The sequence below is a fragment of the Emydura macquarii genome, unplaced genomic scaffold (genome assembly GCF_026122565.2).
Source record: "Emydura macquarii macquarii isolate MOO-44397 ecotype Brisbane River unplaced genomic scaffold, CSIRO-AGI_Emac_v2 contig_2924, whole genome shotgun sequence".
In the NCBI taxonomy this organism is placed as follows: Eukaryota; Metazoa; Chordata; order Testudines; family Chelidae; genus Emydura; species Emydura macquarii.
In genome coordinates, this window is record NW_027133061.1 from 638,227 (window position 1) to 664,317 (window position 26,091).

Consider the following 26,091-nt stretch of genomic DNA (forward strand, 5'->3'; position numbering starts at 1 on the left):
GAGACGGTACAGCCGTTCCAGCTGATGCAGATGGGCACGCCGCGGGGAGCAGGGGGGACAGGTCAGCAGGGGGATGCCCTCTCCTGAATCCATGTGGTGCTGTATTGCAGGGAATGATACCTCACCTTCAGAGGGGCTGTGCAAATTGCTCAGCTCCCTTTTGCTCCAGAAAGATCAAATACCCACGCAGGAAAGGGGCCTGAAGTCCTCTCAGCAGACACCCCCAGGGTACCTGAATTGCCAAGCGGGGCAGAATGCAGTCGCTCTAATCATGAGGTTTATTTTTAAGTGGGTTTTGGGGTTTTTTTTTTAAAAAGATTTTTGCCCATTTAAATTTTTCACCCTTGTGCGAAATCATGGGCGGTGCGCGGCGGGCAATAATTATTTATTGGCAGTAGCTGCTGGGATTGAAAAAGTTCAACTTACCGAAAGGGGATCCCTGCTCCACCCTGGGACAACACGTTTTGCCCTTGTTAAGGCGCAACTGTAAAAAGTTGTCAGGCAGCAGTTTGTGACTTTGCCCCAGCTGCCGATTTTGGTTGTTACCGGTAGCACAAAGAGATCGTCACCAGGATCAGCCCCCCGCTGTGCTGTGCGCGGCACAGACACATAGCAAGACGGTCCCTGCCCCAACCAGCTTACAGTCTAAACAGACAGAGGAAGGACTATGATCTCTATTTGACAGATGGAAACCTGAGGGTCAGAGAGATGAGGGAACTCACCCGAGGTCACATGGGGAAGCTGTGGCAGGGCTGGGATTTGAAGCCAGTACTCACCCATGCCCTGAAACACACGGCTCAAAGAGTCTCGAGACCGTCTTTACCTTGTACAGTGCCTTGCACAATCCAACAAACCCTTTGCAAATAGCACCAGTCGTCCCTCCGCACCTCCTCTCTGTTGCCTCCTCATCTTGCATGCCCTGACCCCAGGAATAAATAAAACAAGCCACAAGGCAAATAACTTGGGGTCAGGTCCCTACCTCCTCTTCCCCCAGACTCAGCCAGACCACCTCTGCGCCACCCCTCCCCTTCCCCTTTGATCCGTATAGTTTTGTGGGTGCCCTCCAGAGCCATAACAAAGGACCCTATCTGAGATCTGCTCAGGATGCTGTCTGGAAAGACCCCGGGCTCAGCTTTCGTTTGCTTAAGTGTTTTCAATCTCTCCCGTGCGGTGGGAACGGCTGGGATGGCGCTAAGGTTAGAAACAGCCCATGGGGCCCCTGCGAACAATGAAAAATGAAAACACCCACCCGGCATTATGACGGCAAAACCTCGAGACATGCCAAACTAATTAGAGCCTTCGGCTAACTCCTTTCACATCTGCAGGGTTTCTCATGCCGCGCGGGGGCTGCGTTTGGGGGGGGGGGGGGGGGCTGGAGGGAGGGGGGCGCTGGAAACGGGATATGGAATCTGGCACCTTAAAGTCACTGGTTTGCATCTGACCCCAGCTGGGTGTGAGCAAAAACTGCCTGAGATTTGTTCAGCAACTTGTGTGAAATGAGCCTGGGGGGAGGGTTGTCTCAGATGGCCCCTTCACTGGACAGGTGACTTCACTGCCAGGACAGCACCCTGATGCGTGCAGGTCCAGATGTCAGGCAGGGAGCTTATCGGGGCAGGGACTGTCCCTGGCTACATCTCCGGGCAGTGCCAAGATTGTAACACAAACAATAATCCAGACATTGACTCCACTGCTCCGATGGGATGGGATGGTCCCTACTCATGGTCCAAAGGAGGGAAACTCCATCATTTCCTTAGCCAAGGTCTCTGCTAACATGGCCTCACATTGGAGCATCAGGATAAACCTCTGGCTGGGAGCAAGGATCACGCAGGCCTGGCTAGGCATCTACTCCCAAATCACCACCTGTTTTCTCTTGGGTGCGTGTCTGCATTGTGTGCTTCCAATCAATCAATCAATCAATCACTCACGTATAGCCCAGGGGCCTTTACAAACACAGCTCTTTCCAGTCCCCCTGGCCCACTTTTTTCGTTGATAACAGCCTGTGTGGTAAAGCCAGAGAGGGGGAAATCTGTCAGCAACCAGCGTGTGGAATGGTAGTGCCAAAAACAACAGCCCTTGCCTGGACTCACGGCACCGATGTGAAGGTAATGGGTGCGGAGGAGGGTCTGTTCTAGCATGGGGTTATCATCCCTGAGGCCTGGTCTACGCTAGCCCTTTTACTGGTGAAACTTTTGTCTCTCAGGAGTAAAAATACAATGATCGGGGATGTTCTTGTCTGGCTTATCGTATTCTCTGGCTAGCAGGGATACCTGGGGGTCTCCCTTCTTCCTTGCCAGCAGAGAGCGCTAAATTGGTATCAGCAACCCCCAGGGTTTAGAATTCATGAGTTGGGGCCTAAAATCATGAGACTGGTTTAAAACTCATGAGATTAAAAATAATAACAGATGTTGGGTCCTTTTTCTTTGCCGTCTGGTGTCAGAGCCTTGAGGAGGATCATGCTTTCACGTGTGCCTCTTCTGTTCTGTAAATGGAAGCTGAGACCTGACCATATGACTCCAGGATCTGGGGATTTAAGGATGGGTGAAGGTTGGCAACGCTGCTCGTGATGGGTGGAGGAAAAAAAGGCAAACCAACAGGAGCCACTGTTCAAAGCAAAACATACTCCCCTCCCCTCCACGCACCCCTCCTTCCTTGGCAAACAGATGGCCTTTGCAGTGGAAGCTGAAGGGTCACAGGTGTTGGCTGTGGTGGAGCAGCAGGGGACATGAGCTGTAGATAGCGCTATAGTGCTAGAAGTACCCTTGGTGCTGGTAAGACGCACAAAAATGGTTCTCCTGGCCACTGGAAGTCCTTGACACTTCCTTGTGTATGCAAGAGTTGGGGGCTTTAGCACCAGAGGGCTGGCTTAATTCTGGTGTGCGTCATTGCATTTTACCTCCGTGATTGCTCTCTGCTTTTAGTTGTATCCAAACACCCCTGGCTTCCTGCACTGCACTGAGCTGTTGCTGGGCATTGTTAAACAGCTGCCATGCCCTGCCCTGGAGGTGGCTGCATTTCAATGATGAGTGAATGATCCCCATGCCATGTTCTGTGTGGCTGTTGTACGGTTGCCATGCCCCACCCCAGAGGTGGCTGCATTTCAGGGACAGGTTTGTAAAATCTGCTTGAAAGGCCTCTAGATAAATTCAGGACCCATTAACTATACCACCCAAGAGGAATTTAAAATACGCCCCTTCAGGGTCACATTCCTCCCGTGTATCAGATCCCGGGAGATTTTGCCTTTGATTTGTTTAGCTGCTGCAAACACATCACACCCACAAAGGAAACATGACCTTTGCATTGATATTTAATTTCTTTGGTACTTCACAGTCTGGGATGTTTGTAGCCTAGATTTTTTTCCCCCCCCGTTACCATGGTACGATAGTTAAAATGAACTAGGCAGTGGCGCTTAAAGCGTCCAACCTTCCAGCTATTCAATCTTATTAGAGGAATAATGGCGAAGTGAAATAGACATTAAAACACAATGGATGCCCAGAAATATTTCAGCCGTTGTGGCTGGTGGGTCCTTTCCAACATAGTTGGAATAGTTAGTGCATGTATCCAGGGGTCAGGGGGAGAGTACAGGAGACCAGATGCAGAGAAGGAAATGTTCCAGGGAAGCAGGAGATGGAGGGAGGTGCTTCGTCTGGGAGAATGCAAAAGAAGAATGGGCCAACTCAGGTGTGCCAGAGTCTTTCACAGCCTGTTCACGGGTTCAAAGCCAGCCCTGGGGCCGTGGCGACTAAAAGTTGTTTGAGAGCAACGGTTCAGCCGCCAGGTTCCACCTCAGAGGTGGCTGCATTGTACTAATGGATGAGCCATCCCTCTTGGGCAAAGCCTTGGCAGTTCCTTACGCACAGGGAGGAAGGGTGGACTTAGACTCAAGAGACCTGGGCTTCGTTCTTGGCTCTGCCTCTGGCTCCCTGCCTGGGCAAATCATTTCATCTCTCCGTGGGCCTTGTTTTCCTGCCCCGGGTGGAAATAATGAAACCTCCTGACCAGACAGGGAGAGAAGTGGCAGCCTGACAGAGAAAGCTGCTGTGAGGGGGGAGCCCTCTCCATCCTGCAGACATCCCCCCACCCCTGGGTGCTGCGTGTAGCCAGTCATCTGAGATGCTACGCCTGTTGGAGGGCGTATTCCTGGGTCCTAGCCACACAGCTCTGTGTGCCATTGCACTACGGGGCTGTCTGTCCGGCCCCTCTGGGTGGAAATGCTCTAAGTCCAGGGAGTTTTGTTTCCCGACAGGACCCCAGCTGGGCTGCGGTTCCCTCCTAGGCAGAGGGATCTGTGCGACGGCCGCCGGTTTGGCTGGGACACGAAGGACCTGAGCTGATCTGAAGAGCTTCATGTGCTTTGTGGCTCAGGCACAGACGCTCACTAGTGGACTGCAGCTGCACGAGACACCTTCTCCTCCAAAGCCAGGGAGTCTGGCGTGTCCCCTTTGGCTCTCTGAGCTTGGGGAGGGGATGAAAAACAGCCCCCCCCCTTTGCAGCATCTAAGGGAGCAGCAGGACCTTAGCTAGAACCACAGGGAGTCTCTTAGGTGTGACAAAGTGGGGATCTCTCGTAATATTTTTAGGGAGTCGGTGTGTGCCTCAGTTTCTCCTGCATGCAGCATTGTTACTGAGTGGGTGGACAAGGGCTGTCTGCTCTCGGGGCAGGCTGAGAGGCCGGTGTGAATGGCCTTAGGCCCCATCTCAGTGGAACATCCGAGAAGACAACTGCAAATCCAATCGCCCGGACGTTGGCACCTGGCAACTCACGACCCAGAGGGGTAGGGACTTCTCAGCCTCCCTCCGGAGAGGCGGGGCGGCATGTCCCTAGCTGGAGCGCAAAGGACCGGGACAAGGGAGGTGAGGATCAGAGCTGGCTGCTGGAAGGAGCCCGGGCTCTGACGTAGAGTTCAACCAAGGCGGGTGAGACCCAGCGTGGACCCATGACAGCATGGCTGGGCTCTGGGCTAACCAGACTGGACTGTGCTTTAACCTTCTTTTCTCTGGGCTACTTGAAAGACTTCCCAGGCTGGGTTCCCGATGACTAACAAACCCTAACGCTGTGACAGCGCTGTGTGAGCGTGGGCGAGGTGCCCGAGTCCCCGAAGAGTGGATGAGCCTCTGTCGCCATCGGTCTCCAGCGGCGCTGAGAAGCCGGGGCGCTGCCGGCCCAGAGGTTCGGTTTAAGGAGGCGGTGAAGTCACGTGGCTCTAGCCTGGAGGAAGTGTGAGACGCCTGGAGGGGGTCTGGCACTGAAGAGCTTCTCCCAGACACTGTTCCTATAGATCCGTGACAGGCGTCTAGGATGTCCCCTGTGAAATGCGATCTTGGGGCCCTCTCTTGTGCCGCCTCTGGCTGTCACCTAGAAAGACTGGGCTATAGCGGCCAGCGATTCCCACAGCACTCTGCGAGTTAGATTGTGCCCAGCCCTGGGTACGTAGCAATCACGAGCAGGGCCGGGAAATAAAGTTCTTTCTCTTACCAGCCCTCCTGTGCGTTACGCCTTCGTTGCAAGCGATCGCCGCCCCAGCAATGCAGCTGTCTCTGGGGTGGCGCACGCTGGCTTGTGTGGGCATTACGAAGCGCTTTGGAACACGTAGCGTAGGAGAGAGGGTGAGGGAGCCCAGGAAGGCAGGAGGTCGGGCAGGATCTACTTAGCTCCGATGTGGCTGTAAATCTTACAGAGAAAGTACGACTGGCTCTATTTGTAATGCCAATGTCCCTGAGAGCTTCACAGTCACTAATAGACTGGACCCTCACAGCATCTCTGTAGGGCAGGGCATGCTCTCATCTAGCTCCATTTTACAGATGAGGAGTCTGAGGCCCATAGACATGAGGTGACTTGCCCTGGGACTCTGGGTCTGTGGCTGAGCCGAGATTTAAACCCAGATCTCCTGAGTCCCAGCCTTGTGCTCCCTTAGTTCTCCCCAGAAAGGAAGGGGCAGAGCAGCCTGTCATACCTCAACAGGGCGTCGGTTGGGTGAACCTACTGCATGTCCAGTGCCCGCTCCCAACAAGTCTCTGGATCCCCGTCTAGCACAGGAGGGGTGGCGTTAAGGTGATAGTAGAGGGGGTCACTTGTCCCGCGGCTCCAGGGAATGTGCAAACTGGGCAGCATTAAGTCTAGGTAACAGCCTCACCATGGATCACCGCAGGGACTGGGACCTTCTGCCGCTTTCCACCCCCTTGAGCGACGCAGTTAAACTAACCAGCTGTATAGATGGCGCTCGGTCGAGGGGAGAATTCTCCTACCGACCTAGCTACACCGATGGGAGAACCCCTCCCTCCAGCATAGGCAGCGTCTCCATTGAAGTGCTGCTGCTGCACCCCTGAGATTTTTGCACACTCGCTGTTGCGGATGAGGGAACCTGCAAGAATTGTGTCCACATGGCCAGCTGTTTTCCTACTCATTGCGTCCACACAGCCGGGACTTAATCTGGAGTTCGGCATTCTGGAGGCATTTCTTGTGGTGATTTGCCCTGGTGCTGGGCTCGCTGCGTCCTGGGACGTTTCCTGCGGCGCACTGTGGGATACGTAACGGAAGCAACTGGAGTCCTGGGACGGAGGGGGTCAAACTCAGAAATCCCTGTGATCCCAGGGGGCAGTGCCTCCTGATTGAGGGAGGCACAAGAGACGCCTGGGTGAGCGAGCGACCATGGAATAATCTTGTCCACGGGAGAAATTTCTTCCGATGCGCCAGCGGCCCAAAGAATCGAAGGTGACAGCTGCTTTTGCAGACGTCTAGGGCTGGATTCTCAGCCTCTGAAGTCAGTGGTGATTCAGCAGTTCACACTGGCTGCGGATCCGGCCCTGAAGCCAGCTGCGGGCCCATACAGGACATGTGTCCACCAGACCCTAATCTGCTGGGTTACAACTTCATGATCCAACGTTCCTCCAACACGAACTAGCCGCACATGTTAATTCAACTGTTAAAAAGCACATTCACCCCTCGCAGCCTTTTAGCGTAAGCTTTATATTTTGTTAGGCAAGCTGCTGAAAGCAGTTTGATACAGACACACTTGGGACAGTTCAAGGGTTACGGTCTCATCTGGAAGGATTTACGGGCGGCTGTCACGGGAATCTTAGACACCGCTCAGTTTCAGTTGCTCCGGAAATGTTGCAACTTAAGGACTCGTTCTGTAGCTGTCGGCACCAGACTGGGACTCGGGACTGACTCCTGTGTTCTTTCCTGGCTCTGCGAGGTGACCTTGGTCAAGTCACTTATCCTCTCCATGCCTCAGTTTCCCGTCTTCTCCTTTGTCTGTAAGCTCTCGGGGGCAGGAGGAGGTATGGCTTCGGTCTCCACCATTCCCTGCTGCTGCAAAATTGCAAGGGGAGGGTGCACATTAGACGGTCACCACACCCCTAATCCTAACCCGGGGGCTGCCCACGCTTTCCAGAAGCATCACTCTAGGGGACATGCAAGCGTAGCCCACTGGAGAGTGTGTTACAGTCCCCCCCCCCCTTGGTGCTGATCCACAGGAGATGATTCTGTCACTGACCCAACCAGGCAGCTGGTTCTGGAGGTCCCTGGTTCAAACCCTGGTCCTTCCACCGAGGTGGTGGCCGTCACACAAGCAGCAGTTTCTAGTGCTGATGCAGGGACCAGGCAGGCCCTGCGTGTGTCTGGGATGATTGAGCTACCACCTCATTCAGGCTAAAGAAACAGAGCCAAGAAATTGCCCCGTGTCTCTGCCTACTAACTCAGTTAAATCTCGAATATATATATTATATATATATAACACCCCTGGCAAGGATAAGAGGGGAAACTCCTGTCCCTGTCTGTGTGATGTCTGTGTGCTCCTTCTGGCCTCTTCTCCCTCCGTCCGCCGGATCCCTAGGCAAGCTTCATCCAGCTCTTTTCCCCTGCTGATTGCCAGCCTGTGGTGAAATGCATGTGGTCCAGGGACTCAGGGTGCCCCACAAGTGCCCCGAGAGGAACAGAAGAAAAGGAACATGGAACAGAGGATCACCTGACCGGATTGGACCAGAGGGTCCATCTGTTCTGGTATCTTGTCTCTGATGCTCATCGGTACCAGCTCCTTCAGAGAGCCCAGCCAACAGCAGAGATGAAATGGGCCCCCAGGCAACGTTCCCTCCTGACCCCCCCCAGTGATTAGATGTTGGCTCAGGGCAACTTGATATCCCTTCCCAAAGCTGTTTTTGGGAGAGCCAAGTTCCTAAACTCTATGGTGGCGAGTGACTTAAGGGGATCCCGAGGCTGTCTGCGCCTGTGGCTCTGCTCTGCTAGGTCCGATGTCAGCTTGTGCTTAGGCAGTGCTCGGCGGCTGGATTTTTATTTCCTTTGGCTAGACGGAGGGTGGCAGTGGAGTAGCCTGGAGCAACTGAGACTGATGCTGGGGAGGGATAAATGGGGTTTGGGTGAAATAAGCAGTCCTGGGGGTTTGTTTTGCAGCAGTGCCTGGAACCTCCTACCCAAATCAGGGCCCCATTGTGCTAGGAGCTGTACATGTACCTAGTGAGAAACCGTCCCTGCCCCCAAAGAGCTTTATAATCTAAATAGAGAATGGGTGGAGAGGGAAACTGAGTCACAGAGAGGGGAAATAACTCGCCCAAGGTCACTCAGCAGCAGTGGGGCAGAACCAGGAATGGGACCAAAGAGTCCTAGTCCAGGAGGAGCCCAACCCCTTAGTTTAAGGGACCGGCTCAGAGCCTCCCCTGAGGACGGGTCCCCAGCACTTTTATCCCCAGGCGGTTGCTCAAGGCAGGTTTTACCATGCTCATAGCACTTCCCGTTGCCCAGTTCAGCCTCCTGCTTGCTAGGGTGCTGCTGAAAACAGCCATGAATTAGGTTCCTTCCTTCTGTCTCCTGGGTCACTATGCCCTTACCCGATCCCCTAGGCCTGGCCCCCGCTTTCCAGGCTATTCCCAGACGTCCCGAGGCTCAGACAGATGGAACGGCCCAGAAACCTTTCAGAGGAACTTTCATTAAAACATGGACAACGACTTCCTTCCTTGTCACTGAAACAGGCAGTCATAGAAACGGATGAGTGCTCCGGGGCATAAAAATGATAGATGGGCGCACAATGGCAGGAAGGTAATATACAGGCTCTAAAAGCAACCCCGTCTTCCACTGCCCGCGCTCGCTTCAGCATCTGCAAATGCACTCAGGGCTTCTAGGGGGCGGGATGGCTCGGAGCAACTGTGGGGCTCGCTTGGCGCGAGCGGCTCGCTGTCGGGACCGGATTCTGTTCACAGCTCCACCTGGAGTAACCTGAATCACAGCGCCGGGCGCTGCAGGTTCTAGGTTTAGGGAGATCCGTCGGGCCCTTCGTTTTTAAGAACCACCAAGGCTGGTTCTTCAGGGGGCCTTGACCTCCCCAGGACCCTAGCTGGAGACCGCCTGGCTCAAGGGATTGCAGATGGCACTCCAGGATGAGCCCCAGCCAAGTCGGCAAAGCTGTTGCCATCTGGTCCTGTGCAAAGCAAAGGTTTCTATTTCCTGCAGTTCCTGGCCTGCTGGGTGACCTGGGGCAAGTCCCTTCCCCACTCTGTGCCTCAGTTTGCCCATCTGTAAAATGGGCATAATACTGCCTTCCTCGGTAAAATACTCTGAGATCTATGGCTGGAAAGTGCTAGGTATTGCTGTTACTTATTAAAGCCACTGGCACTAGTCAGCTGCATGGTGGGCCGTCTGAGCACAGTAGCAGAGGGTGGAATGAGCGTGACTCCTCCGGGGCAGGGAAGAGATCCCGTACAGCCTGTCCAACACCGCATGGGGCCCACGCGGCTTTTCCCAGTTCTCCCTCTGTGTCCTGACGTTCAGCGGAGACACTCAGCCTCCAGGTGTGTCAGTCATCCCCAGGTGCGGGCCTTTCCTTGTCCTGGGGGGCTCCGCCCACCACCCTAGGCTTTAAATAAGCTGGTGTCTTCCCAGGGTAGCAGAAATCCATGAGGATGCAGCGAACTGACCCTGCACGCAGGAATCGGCCTTAGCCTTGACCATGGCTCACTTGGCACTGGTGGAAATGGCTGCAGGGCCATGGAGAGCCAGCCCACCCAGGGGGGAGAAGTCCGCAGCATTCCTAGCCCCCCGCTGTCAGTTACACCCTCCAGTGGTCCGACAGCAAGGCCAACGCGCGTCCCGTTCTCAGCCAGGCTCTTTTCTGGCCAGGGCAGTGCGCTGCTGCCCCTTGGGCCGTCTCCCTGGCACGCCGGGGGAGGTCTTGGGGGAGTGGCGGCTGGATGCTGTCCATGGCAAAATGGCCATAATATTAAGAGCGTTGTGCTGGGCGTGCGAGGCGTAGGAGTCAGGTGCGATCGGCTGATCCCGTCTCGCCAGGGTCCTGCCTCCCGCCCCAGCAGAGCCGGCCTGAGATGCCAACCGTTGTTAACGTTAAGGAAAACAAAAATAAACCTGCCCTCAGAGAGAGCGAGCGAGGGTGTGAAAGCAGGAGGGGTGGGCGGGAAGAGGGGAATGGGAAAAGCAGGAGGGGGAAGCCGGGTGCTTTTGTTTCTGGCCTATGCTGCTTTCCCAGCCGAGGTCAGCCAGGGTTCAGAACCGGCGGCTTATCACCCAGACAGGGCGTCCCGCGGGATCCGGTCACCTCAGGTTCCCCCTTGCGCCGGGCTGGCGCTCAGACTCCCGGTGGCACAGACGGGCAGGAAACGTGGCGTGAGGCCAACGGGGCCCGGCCCGGGGTCGTGGTCTGAATCTCTCCCGCCAGCTTTGGCTGAGCCGGAGCCCGCTCGCCCCCTCGGAGTGGGGGCAGGAGAGAGACAGGAGCACCTCCTTGGGAGAGGAAAAACCACTTGTCCCCCCCCCCCCACCCACAAACTACCCCCACCGCTCTGGGGCTGGGGCCCTGCTCTGCTTTCCTTCAGCCAGAGAAGAAGGGGCCCTCCCTGCCCAGCCGCTAGGCCCCCGCCTCTACCTGCATGCTCACCCCCCTGGCCCAGGAGCCTCACAATGCGTGAGGAACCCAGCGCCCCTGGCATGGCCAGCAGGGGCGCTGCAGATGGGCTGACGGGAGCTGGGTTCGACCTTGGGTCCGTGGGAGCCAAAGAACCGGGCCCCTCAACTCTGAGGCAGTCGCGGCCTCACCAGCCTCGCGGTGGGGCCCGGCGGAGGCGAGAGCCAGGCTGGGTTAAGTGTGAGTTACGCTGCCCCCAGCCCTGTCACAGAATCGCATCGAGCCGGGCATCGCTTTACCCAGTCTGTGAGTGGGGGGAAGCAGGATGCTTGGAGGGGGGCAGATGTCTTTCCACTGGGACTCCTCAGGCCGGGTTTGTGCCCCTCGCTCTGCCTCTGCACTGCTGGGTGCCCTTGACCAAGTCACTGTGCCTTCCCTGTGCCTCAGTTTCCCCACCTGGACAGAAGCGATACTGATGCCGATCTCCTTTAAGATCCACCTGTGGCAAGTGAAAGATAACAGCTGGGCACTATTTCCTGCCAGGCTGGCTGGCCTTTTTCATGCCTTCTCATCCTGCCTGAAGCTGCAGGGCCTAGGGGAGTAGGAGGCCGGGGCTAGACTGGGCAGGAGAGAGCTGATTTTTCAAGGCCTGAGCAAGTGTTGAGAGGGGGCTGATGGGTGGGCTTGGACCCACCAGATTGCCCCCCAACTTGGTTCCCCTCCCCCTCTCCAGGCCCTGCTCTGCAGGCCGTGATTCCCCAGCTAGCTGCACCTTCCTCTATGCCCACCCCCCCCCTCGAGAAGTCAGGGGAAGCCACTTGCACGTCCCACCGTCTCTCCACCACCCCCCGGCCCAGCGTGGCAGCCAGGATTGCGTTGCTCAGCTCACCCCCTGGGCGGGCTGGGGGGGGGAGGGGAATCCTATTCTCCCCTGGCTGGGCAGCCTCCATCCATCGCTCTATCTCATCGTTTTGTTCCCAGCTCCCCCTGTCCATCCCCCCCAACACATCCTTCGCCATTGCGTCCCCACACCCCAGCGCTGCCTTGGCCCGAGTTCAAAGGAGAGGGCGGCTGAGCGAGGAATTCCCCGCACCCCTTCCAGCAGCCCTCGCTTGTTAGCGGGGTTTTGAGGCGGGAGGGCCAGCCCTTTATGAAACCTCACCCCCCCCCCAGCTCCCCCTTTGTCTTACCAATATACCTTCATTAAACTACAAAGGAAGAATGTCTTGACAGAGAAAACCACAGAGGAGAGGGTGTGCAGGGGACGGGGCGGGAGAGCCAGCGGATTATTTATTTCCCGAGAAGGAAAGAGCCGTTCAAGTTGAAGGTACAAAGGAAGGTGAGAATCAAGAGAGGAGAGATCTGGGAGCCTGTGTGTCTGGGCTGGTTCGGGAGGCAATTAAAGCAGAGGGTTTACGAGCCGGGTTAGAAATGGCCAGTCGTTTAACATTTTTACGTCTTTGGAAATTAGAACCAGGCGTCCCAGCCAGGCCCCATCTTGTCGGCAGATGCTGGCCGAGCCCCTTCTGGGAAGGGGAAACGCTCCTTCCGTGGAGTTGGTTTGGTTGTCGGCATGAAACGTGGGGTCAGAGAGAGACGGGCTCGTGGGGGGGAGGAGGGCGGCTAAGGGAGCCCACAGGTAGGCGAGGTTCAGCTGGGAGAGACCTTGCTGGCATGGCATCTGAGCAGCATACTGGCCTTGGGGTTGGTGCTATTAGCCACCGTGACGAGTTAGGAAGGGGGAACCTGTGCGCATGTGGCTCTGAATCTGGGGGTTTTGGACAGACACCCCCCAGGAACGGCAAGATCAGACCCTCAATCTCTGCACTGCGCACGTTCCTCTCCCGTACTCATCACCGCGCCCTGTGAGTGCCTCTAAGGGACGTGACTCGCGGTCGTCACGTGTCTTGTTCTCTCCTCCGCTCTTGCCAGAGGGAGATGCACATGCAGTCAAGTGTCTTGTTTTGGTAGGGTCTTTTCCTGGTGGGTGGGCGGGGGACGGGGGGTTAATACACATTTGCTCCCTGTTAATGATAGAGAAGGCACGGTCAGAGAAAGGGAGCAGAAGGCGGGGTGAGTGTGTGATGGGCCCTAGTGCCTGGAATTCATTTCCTCTGGCTCAGATGGGCCCCAGAGACCGGTCTGTCTCCTACCCTGGCGGGAGAGGTTCCTCTTGGCCGGAGGAGCAGCTGTGTGGATCAAGGCCTTTTCGATTTGCTGGGCCCAGACCCGGGAGTGTCTGGAAGCGAAGGACCGAGACCTTTGAAGTTGCCCTGCCCTGCATGTTGGGTTGTCGTGTGTGCCAGGGCAAAGTGGGGCTGAAATGCTGGTGCATCAGAATGGCAGCGGCCAGCAAAGCACAGCTGGGCTGGGCCCAGATGCTCACATCAAACCGCCCCTGAGCTCGGGGGGGCGCTTTGGAGCCTTTCCCAGCAAGAGAGAAGCAGGGGATCAACGCTTCAGTGTCCTGCTGGTCGGATTTGCCTGCCTTGGGCCTGGCACGTCCGCTGTGCTTTCCCCCTGCCCCGCCCAGAGGTGTCGCAGACCCTGCCCCTGCTCTCGTGCTGGCCCAGGCCGGATCAGCTGCTCTCCGGATGCGCTGAAGTCTAAACCATTGTGCTGATTCCTGCAGGGCAAGGGATTTGGGGGGGGATGGGCCGGGCGCTAGTGGAGAAGTCGGGGTACAAAACAACCCACTGAGACCTTGGTCTAGCCACCGCGGACCTGATTCACAGTTACTCCGTTCCGGCGCTTGGGCAGGGGATGGGGAGTAATAGTGGCTTTAAGCCATGGGTGTGCGTCCCGAGTTCAGGGAGTGCGCAGGGCCCTGCCTGGCACCTAGCATCACTTAGAGCAGCCTCTGGGCTGCTCTGACTTACTCTGTGTCTCATGGACGCACAGAATACCCACAATGCACTGCACTCTGGTCATGGGACCCAAGCTGGAGTCTGGAATCAGGGTAGGGGCAGGTCCCTTACACCAGGTCCACACTGGCTGGGGAGACCCCCTGCATAGGGTGGGTCCATGGGGGCATTTCCATGCCCTTTAAGGCCAGGGCTGCACATAGTGTAATTGAGAATCAAGTCCTCTGTTTGTTAAGGGGAAACTTCTCCACTGATTCTAACGGGCTGTGGGTCAGGCCTTGTGCCAGGTTTTCATGTAGCTGCCAGCACAGCGGGTGGCACATGGGGCTCTACCACCAGCCCAGGCTGGCAGAGTCCCAACTCTACCTTCTTTCCTGTCTTTGCGGGATGGGTCACGGCAAGTGTGTCCAGCTGCATTTCATTTCCCCCTCCCTTGCAGAGTAAATCCTGCTTGGCCATTGTCCAAACCCGGGAGCCTGGTGGGAGTCATGGCTTCCATGGCACATGGGGTCTCGGCTCAGGGGCCAGTAGGAAGGGAAGAGAGGCTGGAACTGGGAAGCTGCTGGCTGGGGCCAGGGCACTGAGTCGAGCTGGGATGAGTTTGTGCTGGGATACAGAGAGAGGGGATAACTTTCCCTGTCTAGCAGGGGAATCGGTATCTCAGGTCGGGCTAGCTGGGGGGTGACTGGACAGGATGGGAAGGGCCTGAACGTAGGAAAGAGAAATGAACCAGCTCCATCCAAATCCCAGTGGAAGAGACGAGCTGGGTGCAAGTTTCCAGCAACCTGCAGGTGGCTTACGGAGGATTTCAGGACTGCTGTCCCCAAATCTTCCAAACTCGTGAGACCTGCTGAGAAAATAGCCCCATTCTAGATACAGCGAATAAATCCGGATTGGGGTCTTCTGATTTGCCTTCTGCTCTTTGAACCGTTCGGGATCAGGCTTTCAAGCTTTTCTGGTTATTTAGTGGGTGCAGTAGGGTGGCACAAAGGGGTTTATGGCCGTAAGTGCAGTACAAACACAGAACAAAACCACTGACCCCGGCCATGAGTAATGACTGCGAGAGGCAGGAGGTAAATGTGAACTCTGCCTGAGGTGCAGTGTAATGGAGAAATAGGCCAACAGCCTCCCCTCCCCCCGAATACCTCCCTCTTTACAAAGTTGAGTTGCACTAATTGAAATAATCTGCGGCTTCTGAAACTCTGAATCATCAGGTTGCCTTCCCCAAGCAAGATCTTAAGGCCAAGAATCACATTACGATGTGAAGAATGAAGGGCTGAAGGTCCCGAGCTCCGGCATTATAAAACCACACTCCTCCCTTCCTTCTCCGATCTGCTTCGGGGGAGGTTAGCAGGCTGGATGGGTGTCGGATCCAGCCCATTGCGGAGGTCCAGGCTCAGACTCTCCGCAGGTGTAAATCCACAGCTCCGTTGGCTCAGATGGGCTGAGGGTCTGGCCCTGTGAAGCTGCAAATCCCGGCCCCTGTTCTACAAACACTCCCATGAGCAGCCAATGGACCCCCGAACATTGCATCACTCTTTTATATGCCAGTAGCACCTAGAGGCTTCCAGCTGGGATCTGGGGTCCCATTGCTCTAGGAGCGTAATATACATGTATTGGTAGACAGTCCCTGCCCCAAAGAGCTTCCAGCCTAAATAGACAAGGCGAGCAAAGGGTAGGGAAGGGAAGCTGAGGCAGAGGGAGGGGAAGTGACTTGCCCAAGGTCACACAGCAGGTCAGTGTCGGGGCTGGAAATAGACCGTAGGTCACCCAATCTGGTGCCCTGTCCACCGAGTGACGTGACTTCTTTATACGTTAATGTCCGTCCCCCAGTCCACAGTGTATTGTAAAATATCGAAGGCTGCAGTCCTGCCAGGAGCTCTTTGGGTGCAGACTCCTGAGCCCCTCCGAAGTCAGCAGAGCTCCGCCCACCCAGAGCTGTTTGCAGAGATGGGATCCAAGGGCTCGGTATATCCTGGATCATAGGCACTGCCAGGCTGCGTGAGACCTGAGGTCTGGTTCGTCCCGTCTCTGACAGTGGCCTTCAGCAGCAGCTCCAGGGGAAGGCATGGGAATTTTGCGGCGGCAGGCATGAGATGATCGGCACCTGGAACATTAAGGCTTGTTCTGGTCTCTAAAAATTAGAGTTGTGTTTAAACGCTGAAACATGAGGTTTAATATTCCCCTTCCAGAATTGTCACTGGTTATGGTAACTCTAGAATTCAGGGCTCAACACTGAATTAGGCGTCAGGAGACTGGTCTGTATTCCCAGTTCTGCCACTGGCTTGCTGGGTGACCTGGGGCAACTCACGTCCCTGCTCTGTGCCTCAGTTTCCCCAACTGTAAAATGGGTTTAACGATACTTCCCTCCTGGAAAGTGCTTTGAGATCTACTGCTGAAAAGCACTGTGGAAGAGCTATTATTAATATGAATAACCATTTAATAGCGTTCTTCATATTTAATTAATAAATATAAATGTCAATCCCTTATTTTGGGTTCAGAATAACTTTTTGTTTTAGAAAGGTTTAAGTTAATTTCTAGTTAAACCGGTTTTTAAAGAAACGTTTTGAAATGATCCAAATGAAACATTAACCCAAACTGTATCCCCCCACCCAGATTCTTGGTGTGTGAAAATTTTCAAGATTTTGAATTTTTGTCCCAATTCAGCATCAGACGTCTTGAAATATGGAAAATTCCTTCCTGTGCATGGGTATTTATTTCACTTAGGGAAGGAGTATAAATTATACTGACATAAACTGCATCCACATTAGAAAGATTTGTCGATCTGGCTAGCCCAGTGTAGACCTGACTTTGATGTACAGATTCTGAGTGATGGAGGAATCTGATCCAAATGTTAATTACCCAGTATGGCCAACCTCCAGTGTTCAAAAACCATGAGTCCGTTCTGTCCCCTAAAAATCATTCAATTTAAAAAATATCTATATGATAAAAATGCGGTGGTTCTTCTTTGCTTACTGGGTCACATTAAGGTCACACTTTGTCTTGACGGCAGCCACAAGGGCTGGAAACTTCGCACATTATATATATATATATATAATATAAAATGTATATAAGGAAAGCTGAGATTTTCCCATGACTCCAGGACCTGGGGCTTTAAGAAACATCAGTTTATTGTGACATTTGTGCTAAAATGGCAAGAGCTGGGCAACATCTCCTTGTGAAAGAACATGGGGCCTTCTTTCTCCCCCCCTCCCCAGTCTGAATTTTTCTAGCTTCTTTGCTGTTTATGTCCTAATATAAAGCATCTGCACTACACTTCCGGCTCAAACGAAGGCCTGAGGCGTCTTATTCCCACACTGACATTGGTTATTTATTTCCAGATTCCAGTTCTGCATTTTGAAAGCATCGCCGCAGCTGGCTCCGATGCCCTGGGTAATTCTCCGTTTGTGCCAGCCCCGTCCCGTTCTTGGGGAGGATCGGGAAAGCTGGGAGAGGACGTGGGGCTGGTGGTTGGCCGATGGGGCTGTTGCTGCTGGGAGAAGGGTTGGATGCAGGGGGTGGGGGGGAGTGCTTAAACTGCTGTGGGGAAGGGTAGATTGGGTCTGGGGAGACCTGGGGGAGGATGAGGAAGGTCTAGGCACCTGGTAGGTGTTTGGATCCGGGGGCTGGTCTCATGGCATACTGGTAGGGGGTGCAGGGAGATGAGAGAGCGCCCTCCAGGGCAGATCCAGCTGTTTGCCTCTGTCGCCCACCCACTTGTGCCGGGCAGGGAGAGGGGGCGATGCGGCTGGAGAGAAGAAACTGTCCCTGCCTGTAGCTTGTCTAGTGACTCCTGACTAATCCCAGCCACAATGCCCGGCCTTCCCGTCTGTTGACTGGGTTATTTTGTTTTATGGGAAGATCAGAGTCTGGAATGTTTGTCTCTGAAAATCCTGCCTGCCCTGGGGGCTCCCAGAGGAGGAGAAAAAGGAAGAGTGGGGGGGGATGGGGGAGGGGAAGAATTGAAAAAGGGTTTATCTGACCTTAAAAGCAGAATTCTTTCCAGATGCGTGTGTCTGCCAGGCTCTCCCTCTCTGTGTTCAAGCCTTTATTAATAACCGCAGCGGGTTTCTGATTCCAGTGCCAGGTTGCCTTCCCTGTCCCATTTTTCTGAGCAAAATCTAGAGTGTGATCAGATGGGCACAGGCAGCAGATCCAATCAGTGTGTCCCTTCGAACAGGAAAAAGGGCAGGAATCCAGGCTGCTGGCTAGAGCCCGGGACTTGGCACGTGGTGCACCTGGGTTCTGGTTCTGGTTCCAGTTCTGGGGATTTGGGTCTAGTGGTTAGTGCGGGGGAGGGGAGGAGGGCTCTGCGTTCTGTTCAGAGCTCTGGAAGGGGAGTGCTGTCTAGCGGTTACAGCGGGGGGAGGGGGGGACTGGGTTCGGTCTCTGACTTTAGACAAGTCGCTTGCCTGCTTGTCTAATGGGTGGGGGCGGACGCTGAGCCTCCTTACTGATGGGCTGTGAGGTTTTATTCCCAGCTGCCGAGCTCCCAGAGCGAGAGCTGATCTCGGTGTGCAAAGGATTGCCGCTGTTACTGCATGGAAAACCGCCGTTCACTTTGCGTCCTCTTTGGAGCCTGGGCCGTGTCCACCTGCTTTATATTTATCCAGCGGCTGGAGGGAGTGGTGCAGACATGCTTGGGAATGATCTATATATTTTCCATTCTCGGGAAACACACGGGTTAGCATTTAAGCCTATGACTCAGGCTCTGGCCTCTTGTGGGCAGCCCAGATGTCATGGCATTGTTCGTAACAGCAGGGGCGTCATCCGTGCAGTGCTGAGCAAATTCTGACGGGGATCGCTAGATTCAGGCTCCTTAAACGTCACCCTGGAGTTTCAGCTGCCTGCAGGATGCTTTTCTCTCTGTTCCCTAACCCGCAGCAGCTTTTCCCCAAATGAGAGATGCTCTTAGACTTCAAGGTCAGAAGGATCCATGCATGATTGTCTATAGTGACCTCCTGCACGTTGCAGGCCGCAGAACCTCGCCCACCATCTCCTCTAGGATCCTCTGCCACCAGCCTGGGGTATGTGCACCCCATTCACTTCAGTGGGAGCTGACTCGGAGAGGATACTTGATATGTTAAAGATGCTATTTCGCTGCTCATCAAAGCCCCTGTGAAAGGGGAGGGAGGATTTGATATGGCCCTCGCAATGTGTCTACATTGAGTAAGCGCTCATAAAAATGTAGGGCGGGGTTGAAATGGAGCGGGGAGGCCTGGGGTGTAATAGCCTTCGTTTTTCTAAAGAGGGGCTCGGTTTTCAAAACGCTGGGAAACACAGGGCTATGGAGTCCTTAACTTGCTCTGAGATGTGCTTCTCTTGGAGCTGGGATTCTGCTTCACTTCCTGTCCAAAACCCCTTTTTCAACTGGTGACAGTATTCTTCACTTCCTGTGCTAAAGGGAATGCATCTTGCATCCGGGATCCTTTTTCACTTCCAGGCTGAACCGGCCGTGGTGCTGTGCAGCTCTTAAACAATTGCCGTGCCCCACCCCAGAGGTGGCTGCATTTTAGTGCGAGGGCCAGGGAGTGAGCCCTGGGCAGTGTTGCCCCATGCTGGCTAAAAGCTGCTGCATTCCACCCCAGAGGTGGCTGCATTTTAATGCTAGGGGAGTGAGCCCTGTGCATGGTGCCCCAGGCTGGCCAACGGCCGCCCCACTGCATCCCAGAGGTGGCTGCATTTAAGTGCTTGCTGCCTATAACAGTTTGTGGGGTGAGAGGCACTATATGAATATATGGCACTACTGGAGGATCTGTGTATTTTTCAGTTTGGTTTTATGTATTTTGCTGTGGGCTAGCTGCAGATATCTGACCACCCACCCGAACTCCGCTCACACCAGCTCCTCCTGTAACCTCAATGTCCTCTTCACACCATCGCTCGCTGGTAACATCATCCTTTCCCTCCATGCATTTATTATGGCTTTGCGTTTGCGATGCTGTAGGTAAAGTCATGTCAGCCCTTTTTGTTATAAATCCCTTTCTTTGGGGGATTAGAACTTGACAGTAAAAAATTCACTCCAGGCCAAAACTTGGCTCACAAAATTCTCAGCTGAGAAAGTTGGGGTGGGGGGTGTGGGCAGGGGGAGAATGTGAAGGGGGGGGGGAACAATCAATCCAGCTGTTTTGCTAAGATAGAAATTGTACAAAGAGCTTTAAAAGGGGATGGGGGGGAGGGGGGGAAGGGAATTTGGAATCTCTCAACTGCCTTGAAAGCAGCACATAATTTGCTATATAATCATTGTGTTTTAAGCCCAGTTGTGCAGATGCCGAGTCTCCAGGGCTGAGAAATCGTCTGGCTTGTTTTAGTGACTATTTTTGTTTTTAATTTAAAACAACCATAATTTATTAAGCTATAAAAGTTTACATGGTGCTGGGACGCTGGATGGGCAGGGCTCTGAGTTGCTGCAGAGAATTCTTTCCCAGCTGTCCGGCTGCTGGGTCTTGCCCATGCACCCAGGGTCTAACTGATCGCCGTGTTTGGGCTTGGATGGAATTTTCCCCCAGGTCAGCTTGGCAGACATCCTGGGGTTTTTTCATCTTCCTCTGTAGCATGGGGCACGGGTCACCTGCAGGTTTAAACTAGTGTAATCCTCTGTCATTTGAGGTCTTTAAACCATGATTTGAGGACGTCAGTAACTCAGCCAGAGGTGACGAGTCTGTGACAGGAGTGGGTGGGTGAGGTTCTGGGGCCTGTAACGTGCAGGAGGTCAGGCTAGATGGTCCTGATGGCCCCGTCTGACGTTAAAGTCTGTGAGTCTTTGATCACTGGTGGAAGGGGAGGGAAACAAGAATAAAACATCCCCGCGGTCGTGGCCCATGCTGCCTGCGCCCGCCTGTCTCACGGAAGATGATTAGATAAATAATCTATTGTGATTAGACAGATAGATAATCTGCTTAGACAGCTGGTAAACTAATAGATGACCAATGATCTCATTTATTTTAATGGGCGCGGCTACTCTCGACAGCTAATCGATGCAATGCTATCAGGTTATCTAGCTATCTGCCTTTTTAATCCGGTCGTCCATTTCGAATGCAGTGCCCGGCCCGGGATCAAGATGTGTAATGAGATGTAAAACCGCAAACAACTGAAATTGTGGCAATGATGTCACCCTCCAAACGATGCAAGGACTTTTGGAGATGTGCGCCGGGCGGGACGTGGTGCCCATTTCACCAGGTGATCTCCTAGGGAATAGACTAGCTGGAGTGGTCGGTCCATGCGGCATTTAGTCAGCAATCAAGTTGGAGCACCAGTGGGGAGTGGGGAGTAGGAAGGGGGTAAGAAGTGCAGGTGGTGCATTTATATGCTGCAGGGCAAAGAGGGGTTCGTGGGCAAAGATGGGGCTGGGATTCCCAAGCCCTGGGATCAGCTTTTGGCTCTGTCACGGGCGGTTTGGGGACCTGTCACTTCACGTCTCTCAGCTTCATTGACTAACAAGCCCCCACTTTGTTTGCCTTGTCTCTGTTGATGGGAAACTCCTGGGGGCATGGATGGTCTTTTGTGCTCTGTGCCGGGCCTGGCACCTGCGGATGGAGGCAATGCTGTAACACAAGTAAAAGCCAATAGCATTCCCTCCGCAGGTTGGACCCACGGCCTGGCGGTTACGACTGCCAGGCCCAGTTTGTCAAAGTATTTAGGTGCCTAACTCACAGGGGGAGTTAGTGCCTAAATACCTTTGACTCCTCTCCAGTCTCTCCGGGGTGATCTTGGCCAAATCACTTTAGTTTCTCTGTGCCTCAGTTTCCCCATCGGTGACAGTGGGAGATGAAACCTTCCTTTTCATGGGTTGTGAGCATGTGAGGCTAGGCCAAGGAGGACTATAGACGTACTTTTTAAAAAAAAAAAAAATCTCTCCTCTAGAAATTTTCCGCTGTTCTAGGCTTGCCCCCGTACTGGAGACATTAGGATTGAAGACTGGTAATACTCAGACAGGGTTTTGCTTTGCCTTTGACTCTACATTCTGCGGCAGAGAGGCCCCCCGAGGCGGCAAAGACTTTCGGTGTTTAAATAAATATGAAGAAACCCCAGCAGATAATTAATCACTAAAGCGGGGGCTAATTTCTCCAAGTTTTTAATTCAGCATTAGCAGTTAATCTTCTTTCTGGACCCCAGGCCAGGAGCCAAAGCAAACTTTACACAGCACAGTAAAGTCTTGTTTTTTAAAGGGACAATGTCAGAGCTGACAAGCGGCAGAAATTCTTTCATAAAAATGCCATACCTTTCACAAAAAAAAAAAAGCGGACCTCCTGACCCTAGAAAAATCAATCAGGGCTACCTCCAAAAATATCACATGCTAGCTGGTGTGTATCGCTGCTGCCCCCTATTGGATGGAATCAGACCTGGCCAACTGTGTGTCCTAGGCCCAATACTGCTAATAGTTGAGGGGGATTCTTTTCTAGTTCCGGCGGCAGTAGGCTGGAGCGGGATCTGAGTTCTGTTCCCTCTTGCTGCCGTGATGTTCTGAGTGGCCTGGTGACAACTGTGGAGTCCTCTGCCGCTGACTCCATGTGTGACCTTTGACACCTCACTCACTTTTCCTGGGCCTGAGTTCTCCCTGTAAAGTGAGGAGAACACTCCTTCCTTTCTCCTACTCTTTGTCTTGTCTATTTACATTATGAACTCCTTGGAGCAGGGACTGTCCACCGACGTGTCTGGGTGTTGTTCAAATAACAAATATCACAGGATCTTTTCCCGGGGATAAGGCAACAAGCCACATTTATTGTGAATACAGAAATTTGGTCAATAGTATCAATAATGCAAATACCAGGGAAACAGGATCAACGCTGTAACAATATCAGTGTTGTGCTTTACAAATACAGAGATTCTTGCTAATAAAGTGTACTTACTTCATTGACACATGTTTCAACTGGTACTGTCATTCACACTCACGCACACTGACAGGCACACAGACAGGGAGACAGACAAACATACACAGGGGTCTCACAGATGTTATAGTTACCAGACTCTTGGTGCTCGTGGTAGTCACTGGCCAGGTGACTGTAGCAGGATGGTGAGCAGCAAGGTTCTGCCGATGCGCACCGGTACTCCTGGCTGGTCGGTGATGTAGACCTGAACCTCCAGCCTTCATCTTTCTGTCCCATTTTATAGGGAAGGGACCCCATGTCAGTCTATGGGTTTTTGCTCTGTCCTGCTGCATCTGGCGTGATCCTTAAATCACTCACATTGTTGCAAGCCTGATCAGATTTTGTCCTTTGAAGTGGGCTGACTCCAAAGTTACCAGGGTGGGCTCCTCTTCGGCCAGTTGAGTGGTAAAAGTTATCATCTTTGCCCCTTTCTTCCTCCCTCAAACCTTTGAGGTGAGGCTGGTGTTTTCTTCCCCTTACTCAGACCAATTGTTCAATCACTCTCCCTCTCTACACCCACCTCAGTTGCTCGGCCATTCACACTCCAATCACTCAGTGCCAACTCCTAGCTGAAGAATTCACACATTATTTTTAAAGCAAACGTTATTTCATTTTTGCCAGTGTCTTTCACAATGAGGTCGGTGTATTACATTTCACCGCGTGGCCTTTTACACTTAAAATAGGGTTTTTACAAGTATATTGAAAGTGGGTAAAATGAACAGATAAAAGGGCCCGTGGAGTGGTTTTACAAACAATCTTAAACCAAATAGAATTATAGAAAGCAAAGGCAGACTTGAATTATTGTGCAGTAAATGGATATTTTAAAAAGGCTGAAGTGAACATTTCCAAGGGTAGAACAATAGGAGTCCGTTGAGGTTTTAGCTGTTGATTAAAGTTACAGTGGGTCAGGCTGAAGTGCCTCTTGGTAGGAAGAGGTGGGGGGTGTTTGTGGCTTTGTTCTTTCGTGTGGTTCATGAAAACAGGATTGGGCCAACACGTGTGGCTCTGGTCTGAGCTGAGGTGCTACCAGAGTGCGAGCATGACAATCACATTTAGCTCTTCCACTGCACGCGTCATCCATAGAGCTCCAAGTGCTTTGTGAAAGTAGGTCAGTCGCATTAGCCCCGGGGTGTGTGTGTGTGTGGGGGGGGGGGGGGGGGAACTGAGGCCCGGGGGCCATGACTTCCCCTGTAGTGTTGTTGTTGGTATGTCATAGCACCTAGAGGTTCCCATGGAGATTAGGGCCCCATGGGAATTAGAGCCAGGCCCTGCCCCGAGGAATTTACAATCGAAATCGACAAGGCAGAGAGGACGGGTGATATGCCCCCTTTTACAGAGAGGGGCGAAGAGACCTGCCTAAGCAGAGTGGGACGGGACAGCATTTAACGAAGGTCACGCAGCAGCTCCATGGTGGCTGCGCTGGGATTAGGTCTCACCTCTCCTGATGCCCAGCCCCGTGCTGGCCCCACTGCTCCTGGCTGGCATTGGTGGCTGAATAGCGGTGGACTATTTTGAGAGCTGTGCTATTTCCCCCACTCTGGTAAAGCCCCTGGAGCTGCCTGAACCCAGCAAATCGCTGTCTTTGCAGATGACACCAGGAGCAGACAGCCCAGCCACCTGCCGGCTTAGAAGGAGAGTGACATGTTGGAACGCCCCCTCACACACCTTAGATCCAGCCGGGAAGGCCTGGTGCCTGCCCTCTGTTTTCCCTAAACCCCATCCCAGGTCTGGGGCAGGAGAGGAAGCTTTTTACAAGCTTGAGGATGGCGGCAGAGAGCTGTTGCTGAGAGGGAGAGAAGAACTGGAGACAACTGAGAATAACCGAGGGGATGATCTCACCATCCGAGCCTGCCCGGCCCTCAAGGAGACATCGGATACTCTCGCCAGAGGGAGGAAATCTTGTTTGCTTATTTCCATTTTTATTTCAGAAACAATCTGAATTCTTGGGCCCTGATTCCCATTTACACCCCAGGTCCTTCACGCCACGCTGCCAGCCAGGAGACGTGACCGTCCTTTACACAGCCCCAGTGGTGTACAAGAACTTTAGTGGACGTAAGAATTTGGCCCTTGATTTTTTCTCCCCCTGCCTTCTGGTTTTTCTTTGTGCCAAATGAGGCTGCTAGAAAATCAGTCTTTGATCAGTTAAACTGTCTGGATTCCCTGCTCCTACCATCCCTGCTTTATTATTGTAGCACCTTTTGAACCCCACTCATGGGCCTGGACTCCAGGGCGGTAGGTGCTGTACAAACAGAGAACAAAACAATGATCCCTGCCCCAAAGAGTTTCCAATCTGAGTATCAGACGTGAGCATAAGGGCTGTCTTTTGTTGGCTGTCTGTACAGCCCCTGGCACCATGGGGGCCTGGGCCATACAAAAAGCAAGTGACGGTGGTTCTGGCTCTCAATAGTTAAGATTCTTAAGCCCCCGGCTGTTTTAAGGATGACTTTTCTTAGCGCTTCAATAACAAGAGGAGAGAGATACATGTGGGGGAGGCAAGGAAGCCATATTTTATGTTGTAGCAGCACCCGGCTACGCTCAGGGCCCCGTTGTGCCAGGTGCTGCATAGACACGTAGTGAGAGACCGTCCCTGCCCCAAAGACTTCTCAGCCTCTTGGTCCCCTTTGACAGATGGGGATACTGAGGCCGAGGGAGAAGTGACTTGCCCAAGGGGCATGGAGGAAATCGGCGGCAGTGACAGGAATAGAAGGCAGGTCTCAGCGGCCACGGGCAGTGCTCGCACCCACCCTTTTCCTGTCAGGGCTCAGCTTATGAAGTTGGCTGAGATAAAAAATCAGTAATTCAAGCCTATAGCAAAGCCATTCTTGGCCATTCAACCTGATGGAGGTGGAGAGCAGGCATCTGTCCTGCGGGATGTTGGCACCACCTGCCTTGCTCTAAATGGAGCAGAGGGATCTTTTGTTCATCTCAAGATATGTATTCCTCTCCCCCACTCCTTCCCCCCCCCCCCCCCAGCCCCGTGATCTCAACACTGTCCCTTTAAGAGTCTCCCATCCCCAGTCGCCTCTCCTGCCAGAGGGGCCCCTGCTCCTTGGCTTCCACCCTGCCATGGTTCTGCCCTAGGACTATTTTGTTCACCACCACCAGGCGGAGCTATTGCTTCACTAGAGGTTGTGACACCCTTGGCCACCCTCCTCTCCCCAAAAAAACAAAACAAAACAAAAAAAACCACCCCCCGAAAAGTCTGGTCTTCAGGAAAAACTCTCCCCTCTCAAGGTCTGTCTACACTGCACCAGGCTCTGACTCCAGTTTGACCTGAAACCCTGCTTCCGTCCACAGGTAAATCAGTCTGACTAGGGGCAGCAGGCACTCAGGACTCAGGCCCTGGGCCCCTGCTGGGGGTGTGAGTGTGGGGGGGTCAGAGCCCAACACCCCCCCCCCCCCCGGTGACTCGGGTCCAAGCCTTGTCATTTTGCGTCAGTGTGGACACAGCTCAAACCACAGACCAGTGGCAGAAGCAAGGCGGCGCAGGGCAGTGCA

General features: G+C 53.6%; 1 long non-coding RNA gene across 1 annotated transcript; it reads left to right on the forward strand.

Annotated features, from left to right (window-relative positions):
* The first annotated feature begins 1,935 nt into the window (after positions 1–1,935).
* LOC137167396 (uncharacterized) lies at positions 1,936–25,317 on the forward strand. The gene is made up of 2 exons (XR_010924107.1): positions 1,936–2,102; positions 24,182–25,317. It is a non-coding gene; the product is annotated as an uncharacterized lncRNA (long non-coding RNA).
* The last annotated feature ends 774 nt before the right edge of the window (positions 25,318–26,091 follow it).